The 23,564-nt window shown below is 37.6% G+C and overlaps 1 protein-coding gene across 1 annotated transcript in view; it reads left to right on the forward strand.

Moving 5' to 3' along the window:
- Positions 1-23,564, forward strand: part of LOC126084412 (uncharacterized) — a 125,104-nt gene that overhangs the window by 20,280 nt on the left and 81,260 nt on the right.

The raw sequence follows: 23,564 nt of genomic DNA on the forward strand, positions 1-23,564 counted from the left end.
TTTCCATCCTTCTATTTTCAAATACTCCCTCTCCTTATATGTAAGGAGTGTGTCTTAAGCAGCATCTATCTGTGTGTGTTTTTAATACCTTTTGAAAATATTTGTCTTCTAGTTGGAGCAATTACATTTAATGTACAACCCATTGCCATCGAGTTGGTTCCAATTCATAGCTACCCTATAGGACCGAATAGAACTACCCCATAGAGTTTTTAAGGAGTGGCTGGTGGATTCGAGCTGCTGACCTTTTGGTTTGAAGCCATAGCTCTCAAACACTGTATCACCAGGGCTCCATATTTAATTGGAAATTACATATTTAATGTAATTACTGATACCTTTGTGCTTATATTTATCCTCTATTTTCTGTGTGTATCACTTGTTTTATATTTCTTTCCTTCCTTGAATTATTTAAGGTTAATCAGACATCCTCTATTATTCTATTTCCCCCTTTATTGGCTTGTCAGTTATATATATATTTTTACTATATTTTAGTGTATACTCTAAAGAATACAACATACAGCCTTGACTTATTACAGTTTAATATAGCATCATGGATTTAACACTTATCAGACAATTCTAGGACCTTAGAATAGTTTTACTCCATATATTGCCATCCTTTGTGTTATCATTATTAAAAATTTTAATCCTATATATTTTTTATTCTCCAGAAGACATCATTATTACTGTTTTGTACAATCAGTATTAATTAATTTTTCTCCCATTTTCACTCTTTCTGTTGTGTTTCATTCCTTCCTGAATTTCTGTGTTTCCATTAGGGATCATTTTCTTTCTACCAGAAGAACTCACTTGATTATTTATTTTAGTGAGGTTAAGTTGGTGACAATTTTTCTTGGTTTTTGTCTGTCTGAAAATATCTTTATTTCATCTTCACTTATGGAGGCTATTTTTGTTGGGTATAAAATTCTGGGATGACAGATTTTTTTCAGCAGCTCAAAGATGTTGTTCCATTGTTTGTCTTCAATTATTTCAAGTAAGAAGACAACAGCCTTTCCTGTTGCTGTAACTTTGAAGGTAATGCATTCTTTTCCTTCGGCTATTTTCTAGGCTTTTTTTTTTCCCCCATTATCTTTGGTTTTTGGCAGTTTTACTATCATGTGCCTAGGTGTGAGTTTCTGTGCATCACCCGGTTTGAGACTTGATTTCTTTCATTTCGAAAATGTTGTGCCTTTATTTCTTCAAATATTGTTTCTGTTCAGTTTTTCTCTCTTCCCTTCTGGGGTTCAAATTAGACACATCTTTTTTAACAGTTACATAGTACAGCTATAATCTTTTCTATATGTCCATGCTTTTTATTCACCAAGTTTCAGGTGAAATATTTTCCAGACCATTTACCCTCTTATCTACTTCTAATATTCTATTTAACCCTCCTAATGAGTTCTTAATTTTAGTTATTACATTAATTTTAGTTATTACATTATTTAATCCTGGAATTTCTATTTAATTCCTTTTTTTTGTAAGTTTTAGCTCTCTAGAATCTGTCAGTTTTTCACCATGTCATATGATCTTTTGTGCATATTAATTGCAGCTCTTTTTATCCAACCTAATTATTTCAGTAAATGGATCTGTGGATCTTTTTTTCCCTCCTGTTTTGTGTTATGTCTGTTACTTCTTTTATACGAATATCAGATACTGTGTTTGAAAAACTGTAGTGACTCTGGATAATGTTACCTTTCTCTAGAGATCTCTGTTGGCCAATATAATGTTGGCAGATGATTGTATTCTGTTCTGGGACTAGGTTGCAGATTTTATAGTGCTCAGTCTACCTCTGGAGTGTCTCTGCTTCTAATATATGGATATTTGGATTCCCAATTAAGTTCCTGGATTTTTATAAGGGCCCCTTCCCTTTGGAAGTTTCTCAAGTTTTTTCTTCTTAGCAATGCGAGGCTGTGAAAAGCCTTGCTTGGTCATTCAGTAGCATTCTGCATAGCTTCTCATTCCCCTGTTTCATGCAATTCATAATTCAATTAATGACTTCTTATTCTTCAGATCATTCTTTTAGAAATGTATACTTTTTTGTTTATAAAACACTTGCATGCATCGCAAAATATATACTTTCTAAAAGGTGGTAGCTTTCCTTATCAGCATTGAAAACAAAAGGCCCATATAGTTTGCTTTTCCCTGATATCCAAGTAAAGTTTCCTTGTTTGCTTTCTTCTTCTTTTTTACTTTCTTAACCAGGCTTCAGACTTTGCATCGTTAAAGTAATTATCCATGTTTAGATTAATTATAAGATTATGAAATTTAGCATTGTGAGGGACCTAAGATACCATCTACTGTTGGCTTGCCTCCCACACAGTGCTGAAAGTTTCCTGCAGCATCCTTGGCATATGCTCATCCGGTCTCAATTTGGATATCTTCAAGCAAAGGAGCTCATCATTTCCTGAAACAATCCATTCTGTTGGACAACTCTATTTTAAAAATCCTTATGTTGAGCTAAAATATGCCTCTTTGTAACTTCTCATTTACTCATTGTTTCAAGTTTTCCTTCTGGAGTAAGTCAAAACAAGAGAACATTTCAGATAGCTGTACTCAAAGCAAATCTAAATGGCATTTCTGTCTTTTTTTTTTTTTGCTTTCTTGTCCCAAAGCATTGAACATAAATTACTCAACTTGGGTTAATAATCATAATGAAGGGCATCTATCTGGTAATGATTAAAAATTAGCTTTGTATTATACAAATCACCCTGACATTTTGAAGACACAAGTCCTTTTGTAATTATCTTAAATTATAGAAAATTCTGTATAGAAAAAAAGAGTAAAAATATGGCCATCCATTTTCAAAGATACTGTATAACCACTGTGAGAATGTGGAAACAGCCAATTGCAGAGATGTGATTAAAATCTGAGGGTGTGTATTTTTGCTTCCATTTGGTAATTGTAGACTATCTTTTTTAAAACCTGTTGTTTCCAGATTAATGATAACAATCATATAGCAGCTAAAACTTGTTAAATATTTGCTGTTGGATCTTGTCTCTATAGGGTCTTTATAGGATTGCTATAAAAGTTTTTAAAAAAAATCAACCAATTGTTCTTGTCCTCTTTCCTCAGCTAAAATAGGAGTTCAGGGCATCAAAGAAGTCCCAGATGGCACAAATGATTAAGTGCTTGGCTGCTAACTGAAACACTGGAGGTTTTAGTCGACCCAGAAGTGCCTTGGAAGAAAGGCCTGGTGATCCACTTCTGGGAAGTCAGCCATTGAAGACCCAGTGGAAACAGTTCTACTCTGACACACACGGGTGACTATGAGTCGGAATTGACTCCATGGCATCTGCTTTGTTTTTCTTTTTTTTTTGACTTTAGGGCATTGAAGGCTAGACTGACTGTGAATCTTTAGACAATATCTTATCTGCCCCTCAAAATGTGAGAAGAGGTGGAATCAGAACTGTTGTATTTATAAAAGTTAAAGGGCCTAGTTCAAAGGCAAGGAGCCCTGCTGGTACAATCGTTAAGGGCTAGGCTCCCAACCAAAAGGTTAGCAGTTCGAACCCACCAACTGCTCCACGGGAGAAAAGACCTGGTGATCTGCTCCCATTAAAGATTAAAAAAAATATATAGCCTAGGAAATCCTATGGGGCAGTCCTTTTCTACCCTATAGGGTCAGTAAGAGTTGGAATGAACAATGGCACAGAGCAACAACAACAGTTAAAAGGAAATGGTGGGAACGCCTAGTGCCTCAGTTATTTTTCCCAAAATGCCATTTTTGCAAAACTAATCCTATGATCCTAAAGAATGCCCATCCTCATTCCAAGCAGATTTCTCAACCTTTGCTGCACCGTCAAATAGGGAGTTTTAAAAATACTGATGCCTGAACTCCATTCTGATGTAATTGGCCTGGGGTGGGGCCTGGGTTTGGGGAATTTTAAAAGCTCCCCAGGTGATTCAAATGTGCAAAGAAGATTGAAAGCCATGGTTCTAAAACCACCTTGGCACAGGACAAAACATTGTTTTTCTTGCTGGAGTCCGAGATTTGTGATTGCAAAGGCTGGCATGATTAAAGTGCTATTGACAGCTAAAAAGTGTGGCAGGATCATGCAGCTTACAGATATTCACACCTCTGGATTGATGAATCAGCCTGTGAAACATCTGATTCATTCTAAACGAATCTTTCAGAATCCTGCTCCCCCAAAAGTATGTCTTTTTTCAGCCTCAACCTGATAGAAGGTCCTTTCTTCATAAAACAAAGAACTTGGTGAGTTAGTTCCTTTTTGCAACATCACACACTCTAAAAACTATCAAATCAACAATCAGGCAAACTTTGAAGAAAAACACACGTCTTTTCCCTTTGTTAGAAGAAGAGAAAAACAGAGCGTGGAAATACTTCTGTTTGACTCCGTTCTGCCTTCTTTGGGTATAAGGCAGTTACTGTTTCTCCTTTTTTTAAGGAGGAGTTTCATAAAATTAATTTTCATCGGTAGTAATATTAGATGATCCTCATACAAAAGGGCCTCCTCTCTGGTAATGCGTGTTAGCTCTAGGCTGTGTTGAGGAAGATGTTTTTTCACCTTTATATCAAATACTCTTTTTCCTAATGACTTTACATCATCCTCTTTTCTTTCTTTCTTTCTTTTTTTTGGCATATCTTTTCTTTCCTCCTGAGAATGACTAAATTATGTCTGGAAAAGGTAGCTGCCAAATCATGATTCTGACCCATTTGTTAGGTGTTTCTAATTCTGCCTCCTAGACTGAAAGGAATCTCCCATGAGCCAGCAGCTCAACTCTCAGACTAGCCACTGCTCCGTAACGTAACAGTGCCAGAAGGCCCCGCTGCAATCAGACTTCAACTCTGAGAGTTAACAGTTTCCTCACGCCCCCCCCTCTGTTGAGTACTTTTAGCTGAGCCTGTGCATATGACTTCAGTTCATAAAAAGTTTACAAGCGCAGCTGGAATGCTTAGCATTTGCTTGTTACATAAATAAGTATTTGAGAACATATGTAAACTTGACACTGTTAGTACTAGATGTTCCAATAACAAAATAATGTACTTTGAATGTCCATTCTCACATTCAGCCTGCTTATTTTGGCAGTATCTCTTTATCTGCTAACTTCCAGATAAGCACATATTTACTCTATCCATAGTGTTGATCCACTTCTTGGTTTTTTTTTTTTTTAATGACATTCAAGTTACATTTATTACATTTAGCGTATAGAAGTACAAATAACATGGACATTAATACCCCATGTCATTCTTTTTACATGTCTCCATAAAACACACAATATTTCAGCTCCTAAATGTTTATGGCATCTAAAGAAGAGAGAATGCTTCTCTGGACATATGTTTGTACTCTCATTGCAATAGGAATTTGTCTTTCTAACTGTGAGATTATCCAAGTAGTTTCTTCCTCTTTTTACCATTCAGGCACTTTAAATTCAGAGATTTTAATCTATTGTACAAACCTTTTAGGAATATCTTTCCAAATTTTCCTGCCTTTCTCAGATCCTGCCCACCCCCTCCCCATACCTGACTGTACTTTGATCTAGTAGAAACTATTGACAGTCAAGAGCACAGTTCTTGTTTCTTTGTGGTTTTATTTTGTAATTATTTCAAACTTACAGAAAAAATTGCAAGAATAGTACATAAAAAAATTAAAAAAAAAATCAAGCCCATTGCCGTCAAGTTGATTCCAACTCGTAGCAACACTATAGGACAGAGTAGAGCTGCCCCTATAGGGTTTCCAAGGAGCAGCTAGTGGATTTGAACTGCTGACCTTTTGGTTAGCAGCTGAGCTTTTAACCATGGTGCCACCAGGGTTTCAAGAATAGTCTATAGAACACTTAAATACCCTTTATCCTGACTCACCTGTTGTTGATATTTTGCCCCATTTGCTTTATCAGTTGAGTGTGTACATGTACCCCCCTTTCTCTTTCTCATGTGTATAACATGTATGTGTATATACACACATACACACATATTTGTGTGTGTATACACATGTGTACATACATGTATACATACACACACACTTTTTTTTCTGAACTTCCTTATAGTTAGTTGCATGGCCCTTTACTCCTAAATATACTTAAAATATACTTAAGTGGGTAATATTTCCTCATAATTGTCTTACAAAAGCAAGACCCAATTGTCTTGCATACTAAGTGCATTTAAAGTTGATGCAGTAATTTATTTTTTCTGCTCTTCCGTTTGTATTCTTACTGACCCAATCATATCCTCTATGGCATTTTTTTTTCCCTGCAGTACAGAACTCAGTCTAGGATCAGTTGTAATGTTTAGTTTCTTTAGTCTGCTTTATTCTGGAACATTTCTATATAGCTTTTCTTTGCCTTTTACAACATTTTTTTACAGACTGCCATTCCTTCTTTTAGTCATAGAATGTTCTCCATTTTGGTTTTGTGTGATGTTGCTTCATGGGCAGACTCGGGTTATGCATTCTGTGCCTGAATACAACATAAGTGATGCCGTGTATTTCTCAGGGCATTACATCTGGAGGTGCACTATGTCCATCAGCTCTCACTGATGATGTTAATTTTGATGACCCAATTAGAATGTTGCCCAATTTCTCCACTGTACAGTAATTAATTTTTCTCTTGCAACTAAGAAGAAATCTGTGGTGATACAATTTATTGTGTATATACTAGAGCACAGTTTTTTAAATGAGTAGAAGGAAAGTTTTATCGCTATACTGTGAATAGCCAATGATTATAACAACAATTGTAAAGATGGCGCAGGACTGGGCAGTGGTTCGTTCTGTGGTACATAGGGTAGCTATGAGTCAGAACAGACTCGATGGCACCTAACACCAGCAACGACATGAACAGCCAAAGTAGCAGAGTCCTAACGTTGGCCAAATTTTTCTTTTCTACCTTTCCTTAGTCCTGAATTGCTCCTTTTTCTCTCACCCACTTTGCTTTTCTACTGCTTGGTCATCTGAGGCCATTCGATAGCATCCACTTAATCTTTGCTCCCTGGGCTGCCACAGACCGGGTCTTGCTTTTGGAGGCAGATTGAATATGGTAGGTATGTTCTCTGCAGGGGAGTATGCTGAGGTAGCAGTCATCAGGCTCTGGAGCCATAGTGGCCCAGCACTTTACTGAAGGAGGTAAACTGTTTGAAGGGGAACTCCAAATATGGTCAAGCAAGAAAGCAAAACTATGAGCCTGAAACTTGGTTCTAAGCCTCAGAACAACAGATTGTGTAAGGCCCAAAAAGGACAATCGATCATGAGATTCAAAGGCAAGATGAGCAGGTTGGGAGACAAGGTACAATATGTGTTAAGGCAAGAGGTTTAGAGCTAATGCCCTGAGATTGATGGAGGTCTAGCTTTATGTGAAAACATCTTTATAACAAAGAAAGAAGCTTGACAGCCTAAAAGAGCCTGAGCCTGCCTTCCTTGGGCTTTGACTAATAGAAGACCATAACTCATTAAAGGGCATGGCTTTATGAGATGAGAGTTCCCATCAGTGATCCTCTGGATCAGATCCTAGAATAGACTTCAGAGAGAGAGGAGTCCAGGACCTTCTGCACTGGTTGTCTCTAACCATGAGGAGGGGGATAGAGCAGGATTCAAATAGGGTAACCATAGTAAGGAATAACAGGAAAAAGGAATAAAAGACAAGTGGGTAAATGATTTCTAATATTCAGAGTGGGTCTAGGACTCATGCTTCAGGTTTGCAGCGTAGATGCAAGGTACAATGCTGAAAAGAAGGGAACCAACAGAGTTCACTACTTGAATTGTTTCCCTTGGTGGAGAATGGGTTTTCTTTATTTGTAATATTGTAAAAGTTATTTTAAATACCACACTGTGTTATATAAACCTCAAGCTGGCCTCCAAAGATACAGGAAAACAAGAAAAATGTGTATGAAGTTAGTAAGAGTAGATCTAATTAGCATTTTTATAGAATGAGATGTAGATTTACTGGAGATTCAGTAAAGGGGAAAATACCAGAGCACCAGACTAGCACATTAATCATCTGAGAATGTCCAACAGTCTTGAAGAGGATATCCTGGCTGCAGAAAGCACATTGCTGTCTTAAGGCTAGGGGCCCAGGTCAGAACATAGTAAGAACAAAAGATGAACAGTTTTGAGAGGAACCAGCTGGCTTAAGGTGATCCAAAGTGCACAGATGTTAAAGGCTTACTGTCCCAACAATACCTTTACCTAGCACAGGAATAACAGAATAACCATTAAAGAAATTGCAGAACTTGATTTACCATGTTGACCTCGAGGTTTAACTATTTGTGTTTCTTTTCCGTCATGCTGATTTTCTGTTTCTACTGTAATGCTATTTTATTTTGTGTCTTCTGTGTGATGGTTGGAAACACTGGTGGCATAGTGGTTAAGTGCTACAGCTGCTAACCAAAGGGTCAACAGTTCAAATTCACCAGGTGTTCCTTGGAAACTCTATGGGGCAGTTTTACCCTGTCCTATAGGCTTGCTATGAGTCAGAATCAACTCGACGGCAATGGGTTTGGTTTTTGGTTTTGGTGTGATGGTTGTAAGTAAAACAAGAGTTTCTTTTAAAAATTGGAGAGTAATATGTAACTGATCTTGGTTAAAACTATGTACAGCATTCTGTTGCTGTAAGTCTTTAGTAAGTTTACTAAATGGTCTAAGCACAATAACCAAGAATCTATCATTTCCTTCACACTTGCATTAAAATTCATCAAACTATAACACAAGTGGATTTGTGGCAAGTAGAGAGATGGTAGCTCTAGAGTCAATTATGAACCTTCTGAAGTGGTAATTGAATGTACCAGGGAATGATCTAAAACTGAAAACCTACATAGTTGGAATCATGGGATTAATTCAGGAACTAAAAACCTGTTCTGGAAAATGTTAATTATGTTATTGCAGAGTGTGTGGGTGTGTGGTTCAAGTCATGAAAAATTTTTCTACCTTTAAGGAGGTGGTCATTGTTTTCTATTCAATGATAATGAGGGTAAGGAATATTATTAAAGTTATTTGGAAGCATTACACATTCTAGATAAGAGTCACTGTTCATCCTTTAAAGATATTTAAAGTAAAGCACTATATATGGTAGAATCAACATCATACTACCTGACTCAGAGGTACCCAAGCTTATTCATTCAACAAGTATGAACACTTCATAAAAAACCTTTATGAATCTCTCTGAAGCATTATTTAGTCCATGGATTGGCCATGTGAAAATGCCATGCTACATGTATCCAAGCCATACAAGAAAATCTCCCCATTTGCTCTCATACGAAGACGTGAAAACAGTAATATTTAAGCGTCCCGCCTGTGTCTGCCTCTGTTTTTAATTCTAGGACATAGTATAAAATAAGCAGAACTACAAATTTGACTATCAGAATCTGAAAGTACATCACGTCTGTTATTTGTATTCAGGGAATGTGAGGGTGAGTCTATCTAATTTAGCTGCAGCTTGCTTTTTTTTTTTTTTTTTAAACTATCAAACTAGCTTCATGGAGATGAGCTTTGAGGAATGGCTTCAACATACTCCTTTTTTTTCTTTCTTCTCAGGTTAGTGTCACTTCAGAAATAAAAACAAAAATAGGCACACTTATTGGAACATCAGGAGTAACGCTGGGTATAAACGGGCTTAGAATATACTTAACTGTCCTAATCCTTCCTGACACACATCGAGATGAATTGATAACCGGATTTGGCATTTCAAATATTTTTTACCCAAGGCAGGGGCTTTAGGATATTTTCTTGGAATTAGAGAGTTTAGAGATGAAAAAGGTACCATTTATTATTTTCTCTTCCTGTCAGCTTGGAACTTCTCTTTGCAATCATGTCTATAATACTGGACCTGTCTGTTTTTAAATGTTTCACCTGTGGAAGGATGGTCCATCAGAGGATGTGCTAAAATCTTCGATTGTGTGTACAAAATCTTCGGTTCTGTGTACAAAACTTCGATTGTATGTACAAAAATCTTAGATTGTGGTTTTGACTGGATAACGGTCAGATGAACTCAGAGAAGGTAATTTATTGGGAGAGGACCATAGACTTAGAATCAGAAGTGATGAGTTTAGTCAGGAATCTGCAACATCGTTTGTGTATTATCTGGAGCAAATGGCTTCGTGTCTCTCGATTCCCTATTTCCTCATGTGAGACATGAGAAGTTTTGGCTAGCCTGTAAGATTCCTCCAGTGTTAAACACGTTCCATCAGTTAGACATCAGTTTAGTAAGTTACTTTATCAGATTAGCCACATCAATTGATCAGTTCAGCCAAAATATGTAAACCATTTACGTATTGACTGTAAACAATAAGAAAACTGGATTGTATACAGAGACCTTCAATATTTGCTTTCTTAATATTGAAACTACTTTGCCAGATAATGGCAATTTAAAAGATTCTCCTCTCAAACATGGTAGTATTATGTCATTTTGCTGCAGTATTCTCTTCTAAAATATGATCAGCTTACCTATTAGTAAGGCCATAAAATATAAATGAAAAAATCATTTATTTTTAGAACCCTACTTTCTCACAGAACTTAAGGAAGAAAGTAACTACCCCTTAAAAAAAAGATAACCATATTCCCATTTGGAACCCTGGTGGCACAGTGGTTAAGAGCTCAGCTACTAACCAAAAGGTTGGCAATTCGAATCCATCAGCCGCTCGTTGGAGGCCCTGTGGGGCAGTTCTACTCCGTCCTACAGGGTTGCCATGAGTTGGAATTGACTCAACGGCAACAGGTTTGGTGTTTTTTTTGTTTTTTTAATATTGCCATTCCTCCAAGAAAAACAATATCCAAAGAAAAACTAAGCAGTCATTAACCCCCCCCCTTTTTTTTTAATTTGAGAGCACAAAATGATTGGAATGATTTTCTCTTCATCAAATTGATTGTATATTTTTCTACATCAACAGGTTATTTCTGATTGCAAAGACATAACATAGTCTTACAAAGAAGAAGGATTTAGAGTCAGGAGATCTGGCTTCAAGAATCAGTTCTATCACCTACTGCATATATATGATTTTAACAATTTCCTTAACATCTCTGTGCCTCAGTTTCCTTATTTTTAACAAGATAGTAGAAATAATACATGTTGTTGGAGTTTCTGTCAGAATGAAATGAAATAATGAATGTAAACCATAAAGGCTAGTATGCATTATTATTAGCATTAGCTCTTATAAAAAAAAAAAAAACTCGTAGTATTTTATATCTAGTAAAATGTGTTATTACCATCTAACTGTATGTAGATATCTTTTTTTTTTATATTTACTGAAATTATTATTGGACTGAAATATTAAAGGTGAAAGGAAGAGGAATGGAACCAACATCTATTGAGCACCTGGCCACAGCACCAGGAAAAGCCAGACAATGGTCAAATGTATTTTCTAACTTCTACATCAGAGGCAGGGCCTGGCCATGTTATCCCCTCCATAAAAGGAGAGAACTCTTTAGATCACTGACTTTCTGGGAGCCAGAAATCACGGAACAAAGAACAGTTTCCCCAAAATGAGGAAACTCTAGGCTTTCCTTCACCACCTCGCTCCTGCACCGTTTCTCCAAATTTTATTATTTAGTATATAAACTATTCATAAGTATACAGCTTGTAAGTCTAATTGATGCAGTTCCACAGCAAGCTGTGAACTGATGTGTGTATCAGAAGACTGCTGTTAGGGTATGAATCCAGGTGGATATTTAGTTGAAACGCCATGAGAAAAATAGGAAAAAAGAAACACTTTCTTCATTCTGAATATGAGATAATTACTTTTCAAAAATCATTGCAGCCCCAATCCAAGAAGGGACCACAAGGTTTAATTGTGGGTGTGCTATTTACAGATTAATTAGGACATTTAACTTCATTTTTTATACCACAGAATTAATCCCATAAAAATTAGCGATCTCGAAGGAGTCAGTTGTCAGCTCTGACAGGATCTCTTTGCCATAATCTATTAAAATGCTGCTTTTATCTTGTCTTGCCTGTGTTATATTTTATGGATTTTTTCATAAACACTGCCTATACTTCATAAATGTCTCAATTTTCTAGTCTATTAACATTACTTCAAAAGCAATTGATAAAAGAGTAGGGCATGCATAAAATAATACACCAATAATGTGAAGAGCTGGAGGCAAGAACAGTGGGTAGGATCTGCACAGCTTGTGAGTGGAAACAATGAAAGGATGTTTTATCTACTACAATAAAGAAACAAATGATCATTTTTGATAGTAGAAAAAAGATTGCTGGTAATTGGGCAGATGAAAAATGGGTGACACAGAAAATATAGCGTATTTTGAAAATGATAACTGAAATGAGAAAATAAACATCCCCAAGTATATATTTACATCATGGGGACAGTTTTCCCTTTGGTTTGATGTGCTATTCAGCTTGATTTGGCTCAGTTATAGTTATGATGGTCTTATGCTATGTGTAAACAAATTTCCTTTGTATGCATGTTTTAACAAAACTATCCATAATGTACTTTATGTATTACTGCAATAAGTGTTGGAATTAGGTTTTTTAAAATCTTTATAATTTTATTATTTTGGTTTTGGGGGGTTTTGAAATTTGTTTAGTTTTTCCCTTAACGTATGAATGATATGTCTGTAACATCCTGTTTATAAAGTCCTGGTATATGGCCTAAATTGATGTAATGAAATGAAAATCTTATCTGGATTTGTACCACAAATATAATTCACAGGGATATAAATAAATTGACTTCAAAATTAGTCAGTAATTATATATTTAAACCAACCAAATGGAAGACAAAGAAGAGAAAGAGCATTAAGCACATACAGAATTCCTGATTTCCCTTTGCTTTATTTTTCCTGTTTTACCACTCGATTTAGCTAAATGAAACCAGGTATTTTTCCAGGCTTTTATTCCTAAAGCCTCATGCTTTATAAATGGAGGTTCCATAGTGCCTCATAGTGTCTGGACAGTCCCAGCTTACACCTGTAATGATCTAAGCTCCCTGTTTCCCTCACAAACATATCCTGACTTGGAACGCAGGGTATATGGTCACCTATTAAACTGTGATCAAATAAATATTGGAAGGAATGTTTTAACAATATATACATTTTAATTTTTTTTTAATATACATAGCACTATCTGAAATAATTTTGATTTGGTGTTAAGTTCAGAAAAGTCTTGATTTCTATGATTCAGTTTTGTTTACTGGGAAACAAAATCATTTGATTGTTATTCCAGTAAAGAAATAATCTTGAATAACTCCAGTGTGTCATTCAGTTCCAACACTTGGCAAAGGAGATGATTTTCTAATGCCCTGAGAAGTGGTGATAGAATTGGTCATTGACTCATACTAGTGGTACTCTTACGAGGCGGGTAATAGAGCTGCGTAAAGTACAGGATCCAGAATAATGATGATACTGTATTTGACTGAGACCTTACAGGGGTCAGGATGGTCATGATTGAGGGGATTCTTTAGCTCACAAAAGTTTTCAAACAGTATTTGAGAGCCCCAGGAAACAGGCTATGTGGGTAATATCCAGGCTTAGCACGAGGGGCAAAAGACAATAAGCAGCATAATTGTTACCCTGACTTGATTTCCACCCCTCTCCCAAACCCATTATGCTTTCAATCTTCCCCATCTCAGGAAACAGTATAAATATGTGCCCAATTGCTCAAGTCAAAAACCTAGGAATTTTCCGTTTCTTCTTCTGCTCATCACATCCATCAACAAATTCTGTCACCTGTACTTCCAGAACTCGTTCAAAATCTACCCACTTCTTTTTATCTCCATCCTTACAGTCCTGGTCCAAGCTACCTTCATTCTTCTACATGGTTTTACAGTAGCCATATTATCTAGTCTCCCCACTGCTCCTCTTGCCCTTACCCTCACAATTTATTCTCCATAAGCACTCAAAGTGATCTTTTAAGAATGTAAATCTGATCACATAATTCAGCTATTTCCCATTAATTTTACAATAAAATCCAAGTTCCCCACTGTGTGCCCTACATGGCAGACTCTTTATCTGCCCTGTCTCCTACAATTCTCTCCTTTTACATGAGCTCCAGCCACACCATTTTTTATTTATGCGCATCCAGTATGCCAAGATTGTTCTTGCTTGCTGTTGCCTCTGCATGGCTGACTCAGATCATGTCATGGAAGTGATCACATTATATCACAAAATGGAGGCTAACTACATCATTACATAACTGCCCAGTTACATCATCACATAACTGCCAAATTACATCAATACGTAACTGCTAAACCAATGAGAATCATGATCCAGCCAAGCTGACATACAACCTTAACCATCACAGCTAGCATTTATCAAGTACTTACTGTATGCCAGCACTACTGTGTGCTAAGCACTATTATTTGCATGAATTAACTACTTCTCACAATTACCCTATGAAATAGATACTATAACTAGTCTCTCACTACAGGTGAGAAAACCCCAGCACAGAAAGGATAAATAACTCACTAGGAAACGGAAGAACCAAATTTGAACACAGACTGGTTCTTCATCACTATACTGTGCTGCTTCATATGCAGTAGGGTGGACCATGCCATGTAGTCAGGGGAGCCTTTGGGGGATTTGAAGCAAACATGGATGCAGGAAAGGTAAAAGCAGGTCAGTACTCTTGAACGGAGACTATAAACAACTTAAGTGAAGCAGCACAACTCAATATGGACAGATCAAAAGCAGAGCCTGGCACCAGTATCTGGTAGACATCCTTGTAGCTATATCAACTAGGTAGTTGTGAGTCTGGAACTCAAGAAAGTGGCCAGGGCTGGAGATATAAAATTCGAGGTCACAACACATAGATGGCAACTATAATCTAAAAAAAAAAAAAACCCTTAATCTAGGAACCGAATAAAATCACTTGCAGAGAAAAGATAGAGAAGTGAAGAGAAGGATCAAGTCCTGTAGCACTTTTAATAAGATCAGATAATCTTTTGTGAATATATTAAAGGTTAAAAGAAAATCAAGAAAGGGTGGCATTTCAGAAGTAAAGAAAGTATTTCAAGAATGAGGAAGCAGAGAAAAAAAGAAAGAATATGGAAGTGGGACAAGTGTTGCTCTGAGTAAAATATGATAAACAGAGGGAACTGACCTCCAGATTTTGCAAAATGGAAGTTGTCGAGGACAACAAGACTGGTTTCAACAGACTTTTGGTGGAGACGAAAGCCTGATTGATGTTGGCTAAAGTGAAAATTGGAGAAGAATAAACAGCAAATATGGAATATGCTTTCAAGGAGTTTTGCTCTAAAGGGGAACAGAGATAGGGCAATTGCTAGAGGAAATTGGTGTCAAGTGAAGATAGTTGTTAAAATGGGTATTATTACAGCATACTTTTATGCTGATGGGTCTAACCCAGTAGAGTGGGTAAAACTGAAGCTACAGAAGAGAGAAATAGTAATTTCAGAATCCAAGTCTTTGTGTTGGGGAGAGGGGGTGGGAACTATTGTTTAAATAAGAGTGTTTAGCTTTAAATAGGTGCCGGGATAGTTCTATTGTGATCTAAAAAAGGTGCAGTACAGGAGTTTATCTGTTTGTAGATTTGGTATTGGGAAGATGAAATGAGAAGCCAGGTCATCAGCTTAGAGAAGACAAGGTATAAAATTGTTTCTCCAGAGACTAAACCCAACAAACCCAGTGCAAAGACTAGAAAAGTTAAAATACTATGAGAAGGTAGTAGAATGTGGCAGCAATGAAGGCCTACTTAAAATTTGTGATCACAAATTATGTATGTGCTTTTCTCCTGCGACTTTCAGCAGCTTGGGTGGTGACACAAAGCAGCTGGAGAATTGGGTGTAGATTTTGGAATTTTGACCAGAAAACACAATAGAGCCTGGAACCCGAGTGAGGTAAGGTAGGGTGTGAACACATGATGTATGCATGTGGAGGGAGGGGGATAATAAAAAGTAGTGGGATCAGTGAATTGGAAGTCTAAATGAAGTTAAAAATTTTGACAGGTGGATACGAGAATAAGTAGGCTGTAAATTTAAGAGGTGTTACTTAGCAAAGGGAACCCTGGTGGCGCAGTGGTTAAGAGCTACGACTGCTAACCAATAGATCAGCAGTTCAAATCCACCAGCTGCTTCTTGGAAACCCTATGGGGCAGTTCTACTCTGTCCTGCAGGGTCACTGTGAGTTGGAATTGACTCAACGGCAATGGTTTGGTTTGGTTTTTAACTTAGCAAACGAAGTGTTTAAAATCAGGATTGTGGAAGTAATATGGCTGTTGATAGTGAGAAGACCAGTCAGTGCTTCTCGGTCTTTTGGAACTGGATGCTGTAAGGTAAAATGGTTTTTGAAGCACCCCAATATGCCCATATATATAATATGTAATTGAAAAATTTTCATGATGCAAATTTTACCTTACTACATGAAATAAACTCTGATTTTTTTTTTTTTAATTTATTCTCTGTTGCTTAAAAGAAACGACCTGGTTATAATTTATTTAATTGATTTTATTATCACTAATGGGCCAAAACTTGCAGTTTGAAAACACAACTGCACTGTCCAATGATATGGGGTGATTGAGGTGGGATGGAGAAAGAGGTTGTGGGAAATGAAGAATTCAGATACCTGAGAGTCCACAGTGTTAGATGGATTGTCTCCAAGCTGTGAAAGCCACCAGGGATAATGACGGGAGTAATGGCATAGAAATGGGAAATATGTGCTAAATTAGCCCATGAATGAGGGGAGTGCCATGCAGATAGGTACTTGATGATATCAAGGAGGGGAAGTAGGTGGGGTGTGGAGGCTGGAAATTTTGAGGAAATAAGGAGGTCACAGCAGCCCCAGATCCTTCAGAATGTGGGATAGAAAAGAAAAACCAGCCTCCATTTGTGAAGGTTTCAGGGCAAAGTGTAGACTTGGAGTATAGTCTGGTTTCACTCTGAGCAAAAAGGTGAGAAAAGTGTTCAGAGAAAAGATTACGGACATGAGCGATTTTGTTGCTGGGAGATCCTGAATTTCATGGTGCTCGGGGAAAGGCTTTAGGAGGTCAGAGAGGGGTAGGAAATGGGATTAAATGAAAAGAATTTGGGAAGCTTGGGCTGAGATTAACAGGAATCTGATTAGTCTTGGGAAACCCTGGTGATGTAGTGGTTAAGTGCTATGGCTGCTAACCAAAGGGTCGGCAGTTCAAATCCGCCAGGTGCTCTTTGGAAACTCTATGGGGCAGTTCTACTCTGTCCTATAGGGTTGCTATGAGTCGCAATCAACTCAACGGAACTTGGTTTGGTTTGATTAGTCTTGAGGGTAGCACAGGGGAAGGTGGGTTATTGCTCCATATTAGCTTCTTCCACATGGTTGCTTTCTTGACTAGTTTATAGAGGTGAGATGGTGGTGTTTCAGTTGAAGAAGAACAACCTCACTGAGAGCAACAGCCCTGGTGTCTTCTCTTAAATCCTAAGGTAGCTGATGTAGCAATGGGTCAGGGTTTTGGAGCTGTAAGGAGAAGCAAATTCACTGAGCCCTTTGATCTCACCATGCCTCACTGTTCGTCTTCTCTAAGATCTCTGCACAAGCCTCATATCCTCAGGAAAACCTTCTGAATCCCTGGCCTCCCTGACCAAGGTCTTATAGCACCTTGTGCTTCATCATTACCCATACCTCACAGTTGCGGTTTTAAATTTATTTGTGCGATTATTTCATTAAGCTTGACCTGTTACTAGACTAGACTCCATGCCACTGCAAATATGCCTGATTTGTTCACCATTGTATCTCCAGCACATTGCATGACATATAGTTAGTGCTCAGCAAAGATAAATTGAATGAATTAAGGATATCAGGGCTATCAGATGTTGATGACCAAAAAAAAGGCAAAGGAAGCTTCTTAGGAGCAACAGAGGTACTGTTGAAGTTGCATGGAGATCTTCCTGCAGTTAGTGAGCCTACTTTTGAAGGCCTGTGTCTCAATCTTCCTCTTAAAGGGACAATATTATAAGCCCAGTGTCTGAAAGGAAAGACCTATTTAAAAACTATATTAATGGCAACAGTAATTGGCAGACAGGTATGAGATGAAAATACTTGAGGACAGCAAAAATCTGCATACTTACTCTAGTATCCACCTCCTTCAAAGGGAGGTCCTGCATGAACCTCCTCCTGGTTACTTAAATGAGCTGTTATAGATCTGCAAGGGCCTGGGGATGCAGGGTGGAGCCATGAGAAAAGAGGAGCTTTTGGGGTGGGGGTGGAATGAGAGGAGAGGAGGACAGGAAGTAGCATTGCAGCATTCTGAACCAGGGAAACAATTAGTCAAACAGGGAGTCAATTCAGGAACTGGGGCACTTCTAGGCATGTGGTCATGATAAAGCCCATTCGTTGGGAAAAGTTGGAGTTAGTCAAAACTGGAGCTCTTTCCTTATGCTAGCAAGTGTCACTCAAGACAAATGTTATAAGACAGTAATACAGATTTAGGTCATCTGAAACAAAAGTCATAGCAAAGTTGAAGAAGCACCTCTGGAGAAGGTTTCATTCTGTTTCCATTTTGACTCTGTCCCAGTCAGGAGCACCATTCCATTTCTTCTGCACCCACCTCCTCTGTACATTTACAGTGCGTGCTCTTCATCTGTCTTGTTAAGTCCTACGTGTGAGAAGTGAGTTTCTATTCCTTGTTGGATCATCAATCAATAGCAGAGTGGGACACCTCTGAACAATCACTGAGTCTCATCTTTCTGACAGAAAGGAATTCAGTGACTCACCTCTTGCAGCTGCCATTAACTCCTTCAGGCCAAGAGGGCACTGGCCAGCTTTTTGGGGGAAGTTGTTTACTGAGAGGTGCCCTCGTGGCAAAAAGGCTCACCACACCTAAAAGAGAAAAACCATGCGTTCTATTTCTCCTCCTTACAGTGTTGGGAACAATTTGGATTAATTATCTGTTTTTTGTGTGCAAGTGATGATAAGAATTTCAGTGGCATATAGGAAAAGGAGATAAGTCTATTTTTTAAGGGGAATAGTTGCAATTTAGATCCATTATAGTTATACAATGTCATTATGAGATATGAGGAGATAAGTAAATTATTCATATTATAATTTTATTTGTATTCCATTCTTTATTTTTCCTGTAAAAGTCCCTATTTGTTATGAAAACTAGCATGTTTTGTAAAGACATTTATGTTAATTATACAGAAAGATGCTTTAGTCAGAATAGCAAATTCTGTAGTGAATTTCAGGGGTTTTTAATGTGTGATCTCTATGGTGTAGAATATTTCTTGCTAATGGTTCATGCCGTCCATATATCTAGTGATCTTTGAACCCTATGTTCATTATTATGGTTATAGCTGTACCCAAATGGCAACATATTATTAAAATATGAGGTAATGACTGAAGAAACTACATATAATTATGCTTGTAAAGGAAAACAAACCTTCTCGAGTAAGTTTTCAGAAGACAAAAGAATAGCTTTAAAATGTTATACTCAGAGTAAACACATTATGACAGATGAAAAATGCCAGTTTTCAGAGAAAGAGGGGAAGAGACTGAACACAGTATCAAAGGTTATCTGAAAAAAGTTGCTCACTTCCAAAAAATGTACTTTTTTTTTTTAATGGGAAGTTTCCCAGGATTTCCTTTTGATAAATTTGAAGCTTTTTATTATTATTATTATTATCCACATAAAATAAATAAAATAGAAAATCATTTTTATTTCAACAAGCTTTAACCCTGATCCTGCCAATGAGTAGCATCACTGTTTACGTTGTGGTATTAACTTTTAGCTCAGTAGCCCTATTTCTGTGCCGTAAAGCTAGCAGTTTGAAAAAATAATGAAGACTAGTCCCTTTCACCAGCTGGATCGGTTTCAATGCCATATTAGCCCCAAAAATTTAGGGGAAAAAAAACAGGTATCAAATACTGTCATATCAAGAGGCAGAAAAATCATGTCTCACAACAGAGATCCAGACTTGGAGGGCTGATCTCAAGCTAGATGTTCCTGTGGACTGACCAAGAGTAGATCATTGGCCCACTGAACTTCTGCCTAGAAGAGGATATATACATTATCAGTTAAGCCCAACCAAGGAGCTCTGATGACACAGTGTTTAAAGCACTTGGCCACTAACCAAAGGTTGGTGGTCCAAACCCACCAGCCACTCCGCAGAAGAAAGATGTGGCAGTTTGCTTCCTTAACAATTTACAGGCTTAAAAATCCTATGGGGCAAGTCCTTCTCTGTTTTATAGGGTCACTATGAGTCAAAACCAAAGTGGGTTTGGTTTGGGTGGAAGACCAGGCAGACAATTCACATTTGTCGAATATTTTTAATGTACCGATAGCTTGATAATACTGCCAGGCATTTGAAAAACCTGTTTACTTTGGCTTAAGTATAACGAATATATCTTTAGTATGATGGCCTTTTTTCCTAAATACTTTATCAACAAATAATTTAGGAAAGTAGATTTTGGAATGGCATGAATATTTAGACATTTGTGCTGATAATTCTTTTAACACTAGTACTTCTATAAGGACTCTGTCCTGAAAGCTCTCCTAAGAAAGAAAAAAAACTGCTTACTTGAGGAAGCAAGAAAGTTGGTAAACCAAAAAACCCCGCTGCCATTGAATCGATTCTGACTCATAGCGACCCCATAGAAAGTTGGTAGTGAATCAAAAAGAGCGGCAGTGGCTCAGGTCGGGGAAAACAAAGGAGCAGGCAGTGAGAACTGAACAAAATTACGGAAGAGAACAGTGAGAATAGGATAGGATACCTCCCTGACTACATGATTGCCATAAATCTCGACCTGAAAACCCTTCTTCATGTCTGTCTGACCATTCATAAGCAGAAAGGCTGAGCTACCTGCCTTAAGCCTTATGGTATCACAACGTCATCTTCCGTAGGTAGCTGAGATGCCAAAGGTAAACCCTGGAAAATTTGGAAGGCATTTCAAACTGTTAAAGATTATAAGACTAAGCCATTAAGTCAAAGGCAGTTTCCTCTTCCTAAGAGTATACTATTCATATGAGCAAAAAAATATGAAAGAAGAGCCCAAAATCCATCAATTAAAGGGCCCATACATAAACACAACTCAAGAGTGTAATGTTGAGGGACTTTATCATAGCATAAAATCTGTAGGCTGACCGTGTGAGAACACGCTTCTCTTCTGTTGTCATTTACCTGGGTTGCTAACCAGTGCTTAACATACTTTTTCTACCTATTGTTGATTGTCAGGTTATAAGCATATAGGTTTTTACTTTATTCTCAAATTGTCAAAACTTTTTTTTTTTAAGTCAAGGAGGTTATTTTTTTAATACTTCTGCCTTCACCTCGTTGAGGACTAGGTTAGTTTTCTGCTAATGGTTTTGGAGCCTAGGTAAGTAACTTTCCTCATTGCCTGTGAGTAAGTTACACGGTGGACGTTGTTTCTCTTAGACAAATCTAACTTGTGTGAGGAACCTCTAATTATTAACTTCATGAGAGTGGAATGGGGTTTGATTATTTTCTTATTTTTTTCATCCATTCTAATTCATTATTTGGGATTATATGTGCCAACAATAAAGCAGAAGTGATAACCACCCTAACCTTCCAGTGACAAACAGTACGTTAGGCACAAAGGACGGATGCATTAAGTGACGGAGGGCGGGACGGAAGGGGGTAATTATTTGTAGCAATGCTTTTCCCGTTGTTCGGATGAGACAGACTAACAGTGGCAGCAGTCATTTTGCTGAATCAAAGTCCATGTTAGTCGCATTATACACTGCCACAAAAGGTTGTTAAGGCTGGTATTAGCATGTACCACTGAGGACATTCGAAGGACTCGATCTGTCACACTAAATGGCCTTCTTGCCCTCAACCATTGAAGTCTCCAGCTCCTCTGACATGTTCTTTCATTAATGGTCTGGCCTTGACAACTGATCCTAATTGCCTCTGAACCGCACTTCATGTATTATTGGTGTCTGACTGCCCTGGTTCATGTCAACAAGCCACAGCACACACAGGGTGTGCCCACTGCCTTTGCTGAAACCACACTCACATCGTCATAGTCCTCCCAGGGGCTTGGGTCTCACTGGGAGTAAAGCAGAAAGCAAAAGATCTTTCTGTCTCTTAGTAATACTTGATTGCCGGTTTATGCTGTGTACTTATTAAGCTTCCATAAAGACTCACTAAAACATTAAACCAACCGTGCAACATTGCACTGAAGCACAGATGTAAATGCCAACATGCCCTTATTTTAATACATGGTAAAATGTGCGCTTATTGTAAAATCCTTTTTCAGGTTTAGATAGTATAGTTTCCATTCTTTTTCTTTGATTATGAGTCACAATTTCAGTTTGATATGTACTAATGGCCAAAATAGGTCTCTAATGTTATATAGTTTCCAGACAGAAGTACACATTAGACCAGAACTCCCCAAAAGTAAATTATTGAAAGTTTGAATAGAATATTTTACTCTTAACGCTTATCAAATGATTTATATCTGCTGCAGTTTGTAGAAATAGTTAAAATAATTAATGTTAGTGCACTGTATTTATTAAAAAGCCTTTATTTTGTTCCAATATTTCAGAAGACACTTGAAAAGAGACAAAATAATTTAAGATACATTTTAATTTACTATCCTACAAGGTATGCCATTCGCTTACAGCAGAATAATTTAAAATCCAAAACATACTATTGGAAATGCTCAAGATATTTACCATTATTTTCTCAATAGTGTTTCTGCGATTTAAAATTTGCCTCATTCCTCTGACAATTTTTTACAATCACATCTCCGAACGCTAATACAAGATTCTTTCAATCTTTTCATCCTTTTTTATTTATTGAAGGCAGTTTTCTGGTGAGCCTGTTAAGCATGCAAGTTCTACCCAGGATCATAAAAAATAAATCATAGAAGCTCTTTGGTGCTAGGTATCATTTAGCCTAATCTAGACAGTGACATTTGGGCCACTAACAGCATAATCATGGTTATTGCTACAAATTGCTCCATGTTTGAGTTTTAATGTTATAAGTAAATTATGCCACCGGATAAAATATATGTTTCTTTGGGAATTAAACATGTTTATTTCAGCAGTGCGGCTATGGAATCGCACGGAGACTTTAGGCTTCTTTCATGTAGTAATACTGCCACCTTCTGAAGCATGGAGAAATTGTCCTGAAGGTTAGCCATCCTTCTCAGGTGGCCATTTACAGTAAACCAGAAGCAAAAAGCTCCCAGTCAAAGGTATACACATCTAGAAACTGGCTGTTATCATGTAAATGATAAGTTTGATTTTAACTGTCCGTTTTAAGTAGCTATAAATGAGTGACAGTATCCAACCATCATTCAAAATACTATGTCCGCTTTTCATTTTATCCCCAGATACCTTTTATTTTCTAGACTGCAGAGCTATCTTGGGTGGTGATACGGAGTTTTCTGTCAAACAGCTCAGTTGATGTAAAGTTAATTCTGGCATGGAAGTGCACAGCAAGAGCCGTTGCCTGGCAGAAGTGGGACAGAGGTGGCCGTAGCTGGGGTTGTGAGAAGGGGATGGCAAATGTTGTTTTCCTATCATTCAATCAGACAGTATGCCCTTCAGCAGAACAGCCAGACCTCCTAATTCTTTAGAATTAGTGAGATTAGCATGAAGCATATAATGCAGGATGATGGAATTTGTCATAATTTGCATTGTCCTGGAAAAATGCGGGTTGATCTAGCAATGCATCTTGGAGCTTGTCATGTCCCACGGGCAGGTCACGGAGGAAGCTTGGCAGA

Source organism: Elephas maximus, chromosome 10 (genome assembly GCF_024166365.1).
Source record: "Elephas maximus indicus isolate mEleMax1 chromosome 10, mEleMax1 primary haplotype, whole genome shotgun sequence".
Lineage (NCBI taxonomy): Eukaryota > Metazoa > Chordata > Mammalia > Proboscidea > Elephantidae > Elephas > Elephas maximus.